We start from the raw sequence: 11,107 nt of genomic DNA, 5'->3' as shown, positions 1-11,107 counted from the left end.
GGGGTAAAGAGACACTGAAATCAACTACAGGTAAGGGAAGCAACGGAAAATAAAGACAGTAAGTGCCAAGAATGGTGGAGTCAGTATCTCCTCATATCCTTATACTCAGTTGCTTCCCCTACTTTTAATTTATTTTAGTGCCTGTCTCCCCAACTAGATTGAAAGCAGGGACTCATTCATTCAAGCACATTTATTGAGCATTTACTGTGTGCAGAGTATTGTACTAAGCACTTGGAAAGTACAATTCGGCAACAGATAGAAACACTCCCTAACCAACAACAGGCTCACAGTCTAGAAGGGGGAGACAGACAACAAAACAAGTAGACAGGTGTCAATACCATTAAAATAAATAGAATTATAGACAAGTGGTGTAGCCGGGATTACAACCCATGACCTTCCGACTCCTAGGCCTGTGCTCTATCTACTATGCACGCTGCTTCTCAAGGCAATCAAGTCTGCTCAGCAGCTGCAAACTCCGGACTCCACGGACGGTGTCAAATGCGAAGTGTAAAAAGCCATTACAGAGGTCTATGGACTGCTCCCCGAACTTCTGAATCTGTCACACCGGGAAGATCAAGTTAACTTTGCTGCACTTGGGTCTGAAACCAAACCGCACTTCAGAGTGTGTGTGGTTCATGATATTTTTCAGTAACTATCTCCACTCTGCAGGGGTGGATCAGCGGTATGGATGATGGGACTCTGTGAATTTTCTTCCGGGAGGAGTAAAATCCCTGGTCGCATCCAGCTAGCTCTGGGCCTTGTAGGCCATAACAGCATATGATGTCACGGGCTTCTTTTATGCCCAGGAAGAGCTGAAAGGTGAAAAGTGTACTGATGCATCATTTCCTGTGCTGCAAGTAAAAGACCACTGAATGTTTTTTACAAAACAATTGTCTCTATTGACCTGATGATCACATCCCAGTCTTGACATCTGCCTGGTTAACGTCCCTTGGAGGAGCAGGCACTGTTCATTCACTCAGTGGTATTTATTGAGCACTTACTGTACGCAGAGCACTGTACTAAACGCTTGGGAGAGTACAAAACAATAGAGTTATGGTGTTGCCCTACTCTACTGTACTCTCCCAAGAGCTTAATATAATACTTTGCACAGAGTAAGTGCTCAATATATACCATTGCTTGATTCACTGTATTTACCCTAGTGCAGGAAAGCAGCTTGGCCTAGTGGATAGAGCACACACCCGGGTCAGAAGGACCTGGGTTCTAATCCCAGCTCTGCCACTGGTCTGCTGTGTGATCTTGGGCAAGTCACTTCACTTCTCTGGGCCTCAGTTACCTTATCTGTAAAATGCAGATTAAAACTGTGAGCCCCACGTCAGACACAGGGACTGTGTCCATCCTGATTAGCTTGTATCTACCCCAGCGCTTAGAACAGGGCTTGACACACAGTAAGCGTTTAACAACTACCATCATTATTAGTAGTAATAGTACAGTGCTTGGTACTTTAGTATGCACTTAGCAAATACCACAATTATTTGGAGGGAGGAGGATATGCGAGTGATGGCAGAAACACAGCAAACAGTGGACAAAGTAGTTTGGTTTGCAGTCATTCTTGCCCACCTTGGATATTCAATTTGCAAGGGGGAAGGGAATTTGAGGAAGGGAATTTGGAGAAGGATTAAATGAAAATCTTCAAAGTAATTCCCCAGAATTGGGATCACAAAGCTGTGTTGCTCTCTGTATTACGATCCAGCTCAGCAGTTACAACTTCTTGCTGTAATCATCTCAGAATGAAGACTCCCAAAAAGGCCCGTGCTACTGAACGCAAGACTTTTTCGCTGCAAACATGAGTGTGAAGTGAGATAAAAGACCTGCAAAGATGATGGGGTAATTACAAAGAGGAAGACACAGCTTCCCTCTGTACCAAGAGCCTAGTAAGGACATGTTACATAGCAATTTGGTTGCTGCCAAGTAACATGGATTATGAGAGTGCATTTCTATAAAAAGGCTCACAGCAGATTTTTCCCAGGGGTCTCCAATTTTAGCTGAGTTTGTTGTGTCGGGTAGATTATTAAGAGTTTGTTTGGCTCAGGGCCTAGACATTGGCAACTCTAGGTGAGAGGCAAGCTCTTACCTTGGTAGGCAGGTAAGAATTCCTCCCTAGAAATCGCCATTCGGAAAGCTGAATGACAAAACAGTTCTCATCACCTCAATCAATGGTATGAACTGAGTGCTTACTGTGTGCAGAGCACTGTACTAAGCCCTTGGGGGAGTACAATAGTGTTGAAGCAGTATGGTCTAGTGGATAGACCACAGGCCTGGGAGTCAAAAAGACCCAGGTACTAATTCTGGCTCCGCCACTTGTCCGCCTGTGTGACTTTGGGCAAGTCGCTTAACTTCTCTGGGCCTCAGTTACCTCATCTGTAAAATGGGGATTAAGACTGTGAGCCTGAGTGAGACAGGGACTGTGCTCAACCCAATTATCTTGTATCTACCCCAGCGTTTAGTACAGTGTCTGGCACATAGTAAGTGCTTAACAAATACCACAGCAAATAGTGTGGCTAATAATAATTCTAATAATATATTCCTCCACAATTAGGAATGCAATATTAGAAATAAAGCTCTATAAATAAAATGTTAAAGCACTGGGGTAGGTACAAGATAATCAAAGGTCCTCTCGAAGGTCACCGCTGACCTCCTTCTTGCCAAATCCAGTGGCTCCTAGTCTATCCTAATCCTCCTCGACCTCCCAGCTGCCTTTGACACTGTCGACCATCCCCTTCTCCTCAACACGTTACCCAACCTTGGCTTCACTGACTCTGTCCTCTCCTGGTTCTCCTCATCTCTCTGGCCATTCATTCTCAGTCTCCTTCGGGGGCTCCTCCTTCCCCTCCCATCCCTGCACACAGTAAGCGCTCCATAAATACGACTGAATGAATCCCTTAACTGTAGGGGTTCCTCAAGGGTCACTTCTTGGTCCCCTTCTGTTCTCCATCTATACGCACTCCCTTGGTGAACTCATTCGCTCCCACCACTTGAACTATCAACTTTACGCAGATGATACCCAAATCTACATCTCCTCCCCCGTTCTCTCTCCCTCCCTCCAGGCTCATATCTCCTCCTGCCTTCAGGACATCTCTTCCTGGATGCCCACCCGCCACCTAAAACTCAACATGTCCAAGACCGAGCTCCTTATCTTCCCTCCCAAACCCAGTCCTCTCCCTGAATTTCCCATCACTGTGGACGGCACTACCATCCTCCCTGTCTCACAAGACCGCAACCTTGGTGTCATCCTTGACTCTGCTCTCTCACTCACCCCACACATCCAATCCGTCACCAAAACCTGCCGGTCTCACCTTTACAACATCGCCAGGATCCACCCTTTCCTCTCCATCCAAACCGCTACCTTATTAGTACAATCACTTATATCCCGACTGGATTACTGCATCAGCACCCTTTCTGATCTCCCAACCTCCTGTCTCTCCCCACATCAGTCTATACTTCACTCTGCTGCCCAGATTATCTTTGTACAGAAACGCTCTGGGCATGTCACCCCCCTTCTCAAAAATCTCCAGTGGTTGCCTATCAACCTTTGTATCAAGCAAAAACTCCTCACTATTGGCTTCAAAGCTCTCCATTTCACCTTGCCCCCTCCTACCTCACCTCCCTTCTTTCCTTCTACAGCCCAGCCTACACACTCCGCTCTTCTGGAGCTAACCTCACTGTGCCACGTTCTCGCCTGTTCCGCCGTCGACCCCTGGCCCACGTCCTACCTCTGGCCTGGAATGCCCTCCCTCCTCACAACCTCCAAACTAGCCCATTTCCCCCCTTCAAAGCCCCACTGAAAGCTCAACTCCTCCAGGAGGCCTTCCCAGACTGAGCCCCTCCTTTCCTCAGCTCCTCCTCCCCTCCCCATCGCCCCTACTCCCTCCCTCTGCTCCATCCCCCCACCTCACAGCACTTGTGTATATGTACATATTTATTTGTGTTCTATTTATTTTATTAATGATGCATATACATCTATAATTCCATTTATTTATATTGATGCTATTGATGCCTGCATATTTGTTTTGATTTGTTGTCTGCCTCCCCGCTTCTAGACTGTGAGCCTGTTGTTGGGTAGGTATTGCCTCTGTTGCCAAACTGTACTTTCCAAATGCTTAGTGCAGTGCTCTGCACACAGTAAGCACTCAATAAATATGATTGAATGAATGAATGAATGAATAATCAGGTCAGACACAGTCCCTGTCCCACATAGGGGTCACAGTCTAAGGGGGAAGGAGGATAGGCACGGACACGATCCCTGCCCACAAAGAGCCCAAAGACTCACTTTGAGGATAAATGAGATTTGAGAGGAATGCAGGATGCAAGAGTGTCTATTTGTTAAATAAAAAGTTACGCCAAATGAAAACAAAGAACTTTCCTCCAGGCATTTTAATATCCGAACAGGGGGGTATCTTGAAATGAATTTGTGATATGAAATCCCACCTTTGTTACAATTCTGCCATTTTGCCTCCACCACAAGGGAATCAATCATATTTATTGAGTGCTTACTGTGTGTAGAGCACTGTACTAAGCACTTGAGAGAGTACAAAATAACAGTATAACAAACGTATTCCCTGCCCACCAGGAGCTTACAGTCTAGAGGGGGAGACAGACAGTAATAGAAATTACAGATATGTACAAAAGTGCTGTGGGGCTGGGAGAGGGGATGAATAGGGGAAGCAGCGTGGCTCAGTGGAATGAGCCTGGGCTTTGTAGTCAGAGTTCATGGGTTCGAATCCCGGCTCTGCCAATTGTCAGCTGTGTGACTTTGGGCAAGTCACTTCACTTCTCTGGGCCTCTCAGTACCCTCATCTGTAAAATGGGGATTAAGACTGTGAGCCCCCCGTGGGACACCCTGATCACCTTGTAACCTCCCCAGCGCTCAGAACAGTGCTTTGCACATAGTAAGCGCTTAATAAATGCCATCATTATTATTATTAATAAAGGAAACAAGTCAGGGTGACGCAGAAGGGAGTGGAAGAAAAGAAAAAGAGAGCTTAGTCAGGGAAGGCCTCTTGGAGGAGATGTGCCTTTGATAAGGCTTTGGGGGGTGGGGAGAGGAAATAATTGTCTGTTGGATATGAAGAAGGGAGGGCTCCTTCATGAAGGAGGTGGGTGAGAGGTTGGCAGTGAGACAGACATACAGAGAGGCATTAGAGGAGCAAACTGCGAGCTGGGTTGTGGTAGGAGAGTAGTGAGGTTAGGTAGGAGGGGGGCAAGGTAGAGCCCATAGTTAAGGATTTTCTGTTCGATGTAGAGATAGACGGGTAACTACTGGAGGTTCTCGAGGAGGAGGGAGACAGGGACTGAACGTTTCTGTAGAAAAATGGTCCGTGCAGCAGAGTGAAGTATGGACTGGACTGAGGAAAGACAGGAGGCAGGGAGGTCAGCAAGGAGACAGGACACAGTAATCAAGGTGAGGTATGGTAGAAGATAGGAAATACAGTTCTCAGTTCAAAAGCAAAATGTTGGCTAAAATACACAGAACTTGGTCAGGCCCCCAGTGGTGTCCATCCCTTTGAATTACCCATAACGACTGTGTTTGTCTTCTGGATATTCTGATAGTTTCCAGATGCAGGTACACCTCCTGTGAGGAAATAGGAAAAAAACAAAACCATTCAAAATAGATCCAGAACCAGAGAAACCACATATGTTTCAAATATACTCCCTCCACAATTAGGAATGCAATATTAGAAATAAAGCTCTATAAATAAAATGCTCATTAATAAAATCCCAAATTCCTTCTGACGGTAAAACTTTATATTGAGATTCTGTGATAAGGAGGCTCAGGACTTGATCGTTAGCAATATGAATTTCTGATAGTCAATAGCAAGAGCTTAGTACAGGGCTCCTCACACAGTACGCACGCAATGAATACCATTGATTGACTGAGCTGCCTGCCAGGGAGAAATATTCAGGACAGCATCCCCCGTGCTTATGATGGCTGAGGTAAAAAAAAAAAAATCTGGTGCATCATCTATGCACTTGAATCTGTGGCCTGTGAGCTTTTGGTATTTGCCCCACCCTCAACCCACAGCACTTTTATATCTTTCGATTGTATATTATAATATTTATGTTTGTCTCCCCCCTAGACCATAAGCTCGTTTTGGGCAGGGAATGTTTCTGCCAACTCTGCTGTATTGCACTCTCTCAAGCATTTAGTACACTGCTCAGTACATCGTATGTGCTCTATAAGTACCGTTGATGACGAGGAGAAGGATGATAGCGCACAGAGAGAGGAGATGGCAGCACATACCTAGACCTAGATTTCAGGGAACCAAGAAACTGGGAAGCTTCACTCTGATCTTCAGAGGAAGTTGTGGGACCTCATTCTATAAAGAACACCCCCCTAGCCTCCTCCTTCCAGGGAAGAGGTCAGGTAGGGGTCCTCTTCTTTCATTCCATCCTTCAGGTGTGGGGGTCAAATGAAACCAACAGAGTTCTACCCTTCAGAAAGGTTGGCGCTACTGAAAAAAAGAAAAAAACTAACCCTTTGCATTAATGTTGAAAGTAAACTTCTTGGAAAGAAGGGTGAGCATAAAGTGGTGAGTTTCTTTAATTCAGAAGGGGGGTGTGGAGGGTTTCCTGTGATCAGATTTTGTATATTTTCAATCCATCATATTTACTGTGTAGTACTTGGGAGAGCCTAATATAATAGAGTTGGTAGACATGTTCCCTGCCCACATGGAGCTTACTGTCTAGAGGGACCCTAAAAGAAACGGTTTTGGTTTACAAACCACAACTGCAGGACGCAGTAATAATAATGCATTATTCTGTGCCAAGCACTATACTAAGCGGTGGAGGAGATTCAAAATAATCAGGTCGGACACTGTCCCCATCCCACATGAGGCTCACAGTCATATAGTAATTTCCCCTTAAGGAACCTGTAAAACAGTTCATCTCGGAAATATTTTTCAAGAGTCCCCGTGTTGACCTGATTTTATAGGTTCAACATTTCTGAAGGCTGCTGGAATACACCTGTACACTCTAAAATAAACTGCAGTACACCTGCTTCTCATACTAACTTTGTGAAATACTTATTCCCCTGCAGTCATTTCTTTTTCTGTGTTTATCTTACCTACAGCCCTAGAAGAGTTAGTGGGGGAAGTCACCCCCAAGTAGAAAAATTCTAAATCCTTACTGATCTTTGGTGACTCTGGCAAGAAAGTTTTATTTAGTCCAGAAGTTTTGTAGGATCTTAGAGTCTGCCATTTTCTAGCTTTTGCATATTTCTTTCCTCACTTTACTTACCCTCCTAAAGGGCCAGTATGATTCTCCCACCTTTAAGGAAACTAAGTCCTTTCCACAAAACATGAGCAGTGGAGACCACAGTTTGGTATCAACTGGCACACTTAATTTAGGCAGGCATTACATTAATTTATGCACAGCAAAGTGTACACGTATTAAAACGGGTAAAGTCACAGAAAACCCGGGCTTCCTGACTTCTATTAAGCAGGTGTACAGTGAAATCAGTATGGATTGATTGGTCCCCTGATGATTGTTATCTACTATGCCAGCTTCTATTTTTTCCTCCTCTTCCACGTGATTGCTGAAGCACGTGTTAACAATTTCTTCAGAGTATTTCCTCGATCGATCATTTTTCAATAAGCTCTTGCTAATGCAATAAATGCCTTCCCTTCTAATCGATCGGCGCTCTCAGAATAATAACCGGCATCTGTTAAGCTCAAACAAGCACTTAGGAGTTTGGATTGCACACTGCTTTCATAACTTACTTATAACAATTTCCTCTTCATTAAGCATAAAACAAAGCAACGGTAAGGTGCCTCCACTTTTGGAACACTACCACAGTACATTCAAACGAGCCCATTCTACCCAATAGTTTTGCCTCCATTAGAACTTCGTTCTCCCGCTGCTTTTTTAAATGGTATTTGCTAAGTGCTCCCTACGTGCCAGGTACTGTACTAAGCACTGGGATAGATCCGAGTGAATCGGGTTGGACCCGGTCCCTGTCGATCATTCAATCGTATTTACTGGGAGCTTACTGGGAGCAGGGCACTGTACTAAGCACTTGGGAGAGTTCAATACAACAACAGACACACTCCCTGCCCACAAGGGGCTCACTGACTAAAGAAGCCTAAGGATCTGCAATAATTAAGGAAACTGGCCATATCTCACTGACTAGCTAAGGAAGCCTAAGGATCTGCAATAATTAAGGAAACTGGCCATATCTCACTGACTAGCTAAGGAAGCCTAAGGATCTGCAATAATTAAGGAAACTGGCCATATCTCACTGACTAGCTAAAGAAGCCTAAGGATCTGCAATAATTAAGGAAACTGGCCATATCTCACTGACTAGCTAAAGAAGCCTAAGGATCTGCACTAATTAAGGAAACTGGCCATATCTCACTGACTAGCTAAAGAAGCCTAAGGATCTGCAATAATTAAGGAAACTGGCCACATCCAGTAGACTTTCACTTTAAGAAACGTTTGACTGTTGACTCTCCACCCCGCAGGGGCTCATCTCTGGAAGGCGGCCAACCGTGCAGCCTTACCCAGTGGACTTGGGCGTGTTTGTGGGCAGACTTGAGGACAGTAGGATGATTTTTTTTTTTTTAAAAAAAAGGGAGAGATATTAAAATCGCTCCTGGGAAAAAAAGTGCCTTACTCTCTAGGAACTCCCGCATAAGAATTCACGGCTGGACGTTAGTCTCCAATGCGCCCTCCTCCTCCTCCTCCTCCAAGGCCTGGAGGGGCTCAACCCTGCAGGCACCACCCTGGCGTGGGAATGCATCGGTTGTAGACTGCAGCCGCACGAGATTGCAATCGGCGATGGGATTATGATTTCTGTTTTCCGCCTCTTCTTTCCCCTGAAGTGAAGGCACCCTGTGGGCTCGTCTGACCTCTCCGGATCGAGCCGTCGTTGATGGGATCTTCCCGGGAGGCGGCTGGGCCGGGCCGGGCCGGGCCGGGCCGGGCCTTGCCTCGCGGCCGCCGCGCTTTCTCTCCCCCTTCTTCTCCGCTCCGTGCGGCCTCTCCCCGCCGGCTCTTACACAACCAGCCTCCCCGCAGCGGCGCCCGCCTCCTGCAGCCGACTGTTACTAGGCGGGGGAGAAGGGGCGGAGGCCATCGAGGCAGGAGGAAGCCCCTCCTTAGGCGACGTCATAGTGGCCCGGCTGCTTCTAACAATGGTATTTGTGCAGTGCAAAGCACTGTTCTAAGCGCCGGGGAGGTCACACTTTGAATCCCCATTTTGCAGCTGCGGGGACTGAGGCCCAGAGAAGTGAAGTGCCCACTGTTGGGTAGGGACTGTCTCTATATATTAATAATAATAATGGTGGTATTTGTTAAGCGCTTACTATGTGCAAAGCACTGGGGGGATACAAGGTAATCAGGTTGTCCCAGAGGTGGCTCACAGTCTTAATCCCCATTTTACAGAGGAGGTAACTGAGGCGCAGAGAAGTTAAGTGACTTACCCAAAGTCACACAGCTGACAATTGGCAGAGCTGGGATTCGAACCCGTGACCCCTGACTCCCAAGCCCTCGCTCTTTCCATTGAGCCATGCTGCTTCCCCCCTGTACTTCCCAAGCGCTTAGTACAGTGCTCTGCACACAGTAATTGCTCAATAAATACGATTGATGATGGTGATGATGATGATGAAGTGACCTGGCCGAAGCCACACAGCTGCCAGTTGGCGGGGCCGGGATTTGAACCCGTGACCTCGGCCTCCAGAGCCCGGGCTCTTTCCACTGAGCCACGCTGCTTCTCCATGAGAAGAATGAGGGGTATTTAAACGCTTACTACGCGCCCAGCGCCATACTGAGCGAGATAAGCGGTTTGGACTCAGTCCCTGGCCCACAGGGGGCTCACAGTTTCAGAAGGAGGGAGAAGAAGTAATAATTATTATTATGGTACTTGCTAAGCGCTTAGTAGGGGCCAGGCACTGTTCTAAGCGCTGGGATGGGGACAAGCCAATCGGGTTGGACGCAGCCCCTGTCCCATGTCTCAATCCCCATCATCATCATCATCAATCGTATTTATTGAGTGCTTACTATGTGCAGAGCACTGTACTAAGCGCTTGGGAAGTACAAATTGGCAACATATAGAGACAGTCCCTACCCAACAGTGGGCTCACAGTCTCACAGCCCCCATTTTACAGGTGAGGGAACCGAGGTGCAGAGAAGTGAAATGACTTGCCCAAGGTCCCACAGCAGACGAGTCCTGGCTCCACCGCTTGTCTGCTGTGGGACCTTGGGTAAGTCACTTCCCAGGTATTTAATCCCCATTTTGCAAATGAGGAAACCGAGCTCCCCCCTCCCCCAGAAGTTAAAGGTTGGGTCTGCGGTCGTGGCAGGCAAGTGGCCAAGGCTGGATTAGAACTCGGGTCCCCCGCCTCCCAACCTGAGCTGGGCCACGGGGCTTCTGGAAGAACGCAGGCGCTCGCCCGGAGGGCGCCCCTTAGGATGCTTTGGGAGTCAGAGGTCGTGGGTTCTAATCCCGGCTTCGCCGCTTGTCAGCTGTGTGACTTTGGGCAAGTCACTTAACTTCCCTGGGCCTCAGTGACCTCGTCTGGAAAACGGGGATCAAGACAGTGAGCTCATTCATTCAATCGCATTTATTGAGCACTTACTGTGTGCAGAGCACTGTACTAAGCGCTTGGGAAGTACAAGTTGGCAACATATAGAGACGGCCCCTACCCAACAGCGGGCTCACAGTCTAAAAGCTCCAAGGGGCACAACCTGATAAGCAGCGTGACTCAGTGGAAAGAGCCCGGGCTTTGGAGTCAGAGGTCATGGGTTCAAATCCCGGCTCTGCCAATTGTCAGCTGTGTGACTTTGGGCGAGTCACTTCACTTCTCTGGGCCTCAGTTCCCTCATCTGTAAAATGGAGGTGAAGACCGTGAGCCCCCCGTGGGACAACCCGATCACCTTGTACCCTCCCCAGCGCTTAGAACAGTGCTCTGCACATAGTAAGCGCTTAATAAATGCCAGCATCATCATCATTGTATCTACCCTAGAGCTTAGAACAGTGCTCTGCACATAGTAAGCACTTAATAAATGCCATCATCATCATTGTATCTACCCTAGAGCTTAGAACAGTGCTTGGCACATAGTAAGTGCTTAACAAATACCAACATTATTATTA

Source organism: Tachyglossus aculeatus, chromosome X3 (genome assembly GCF_015852505.1).
Source record: "Tachyglossus aculeatus isolate mTacAcu1 chromosome X3, mTacAcu1.pri, whole genome shotgun sequence".
In the NCBI taxonomy this organism is placed as follows: Eukaryota; Metazoa; Chordata; class Mammalia; order Monotremata; family Tachyglossidae; genus Tachyglossus; species Tachyglossus aculeatus.
This window is presented reverse-complemented; position numbering follows the sequence as displayed.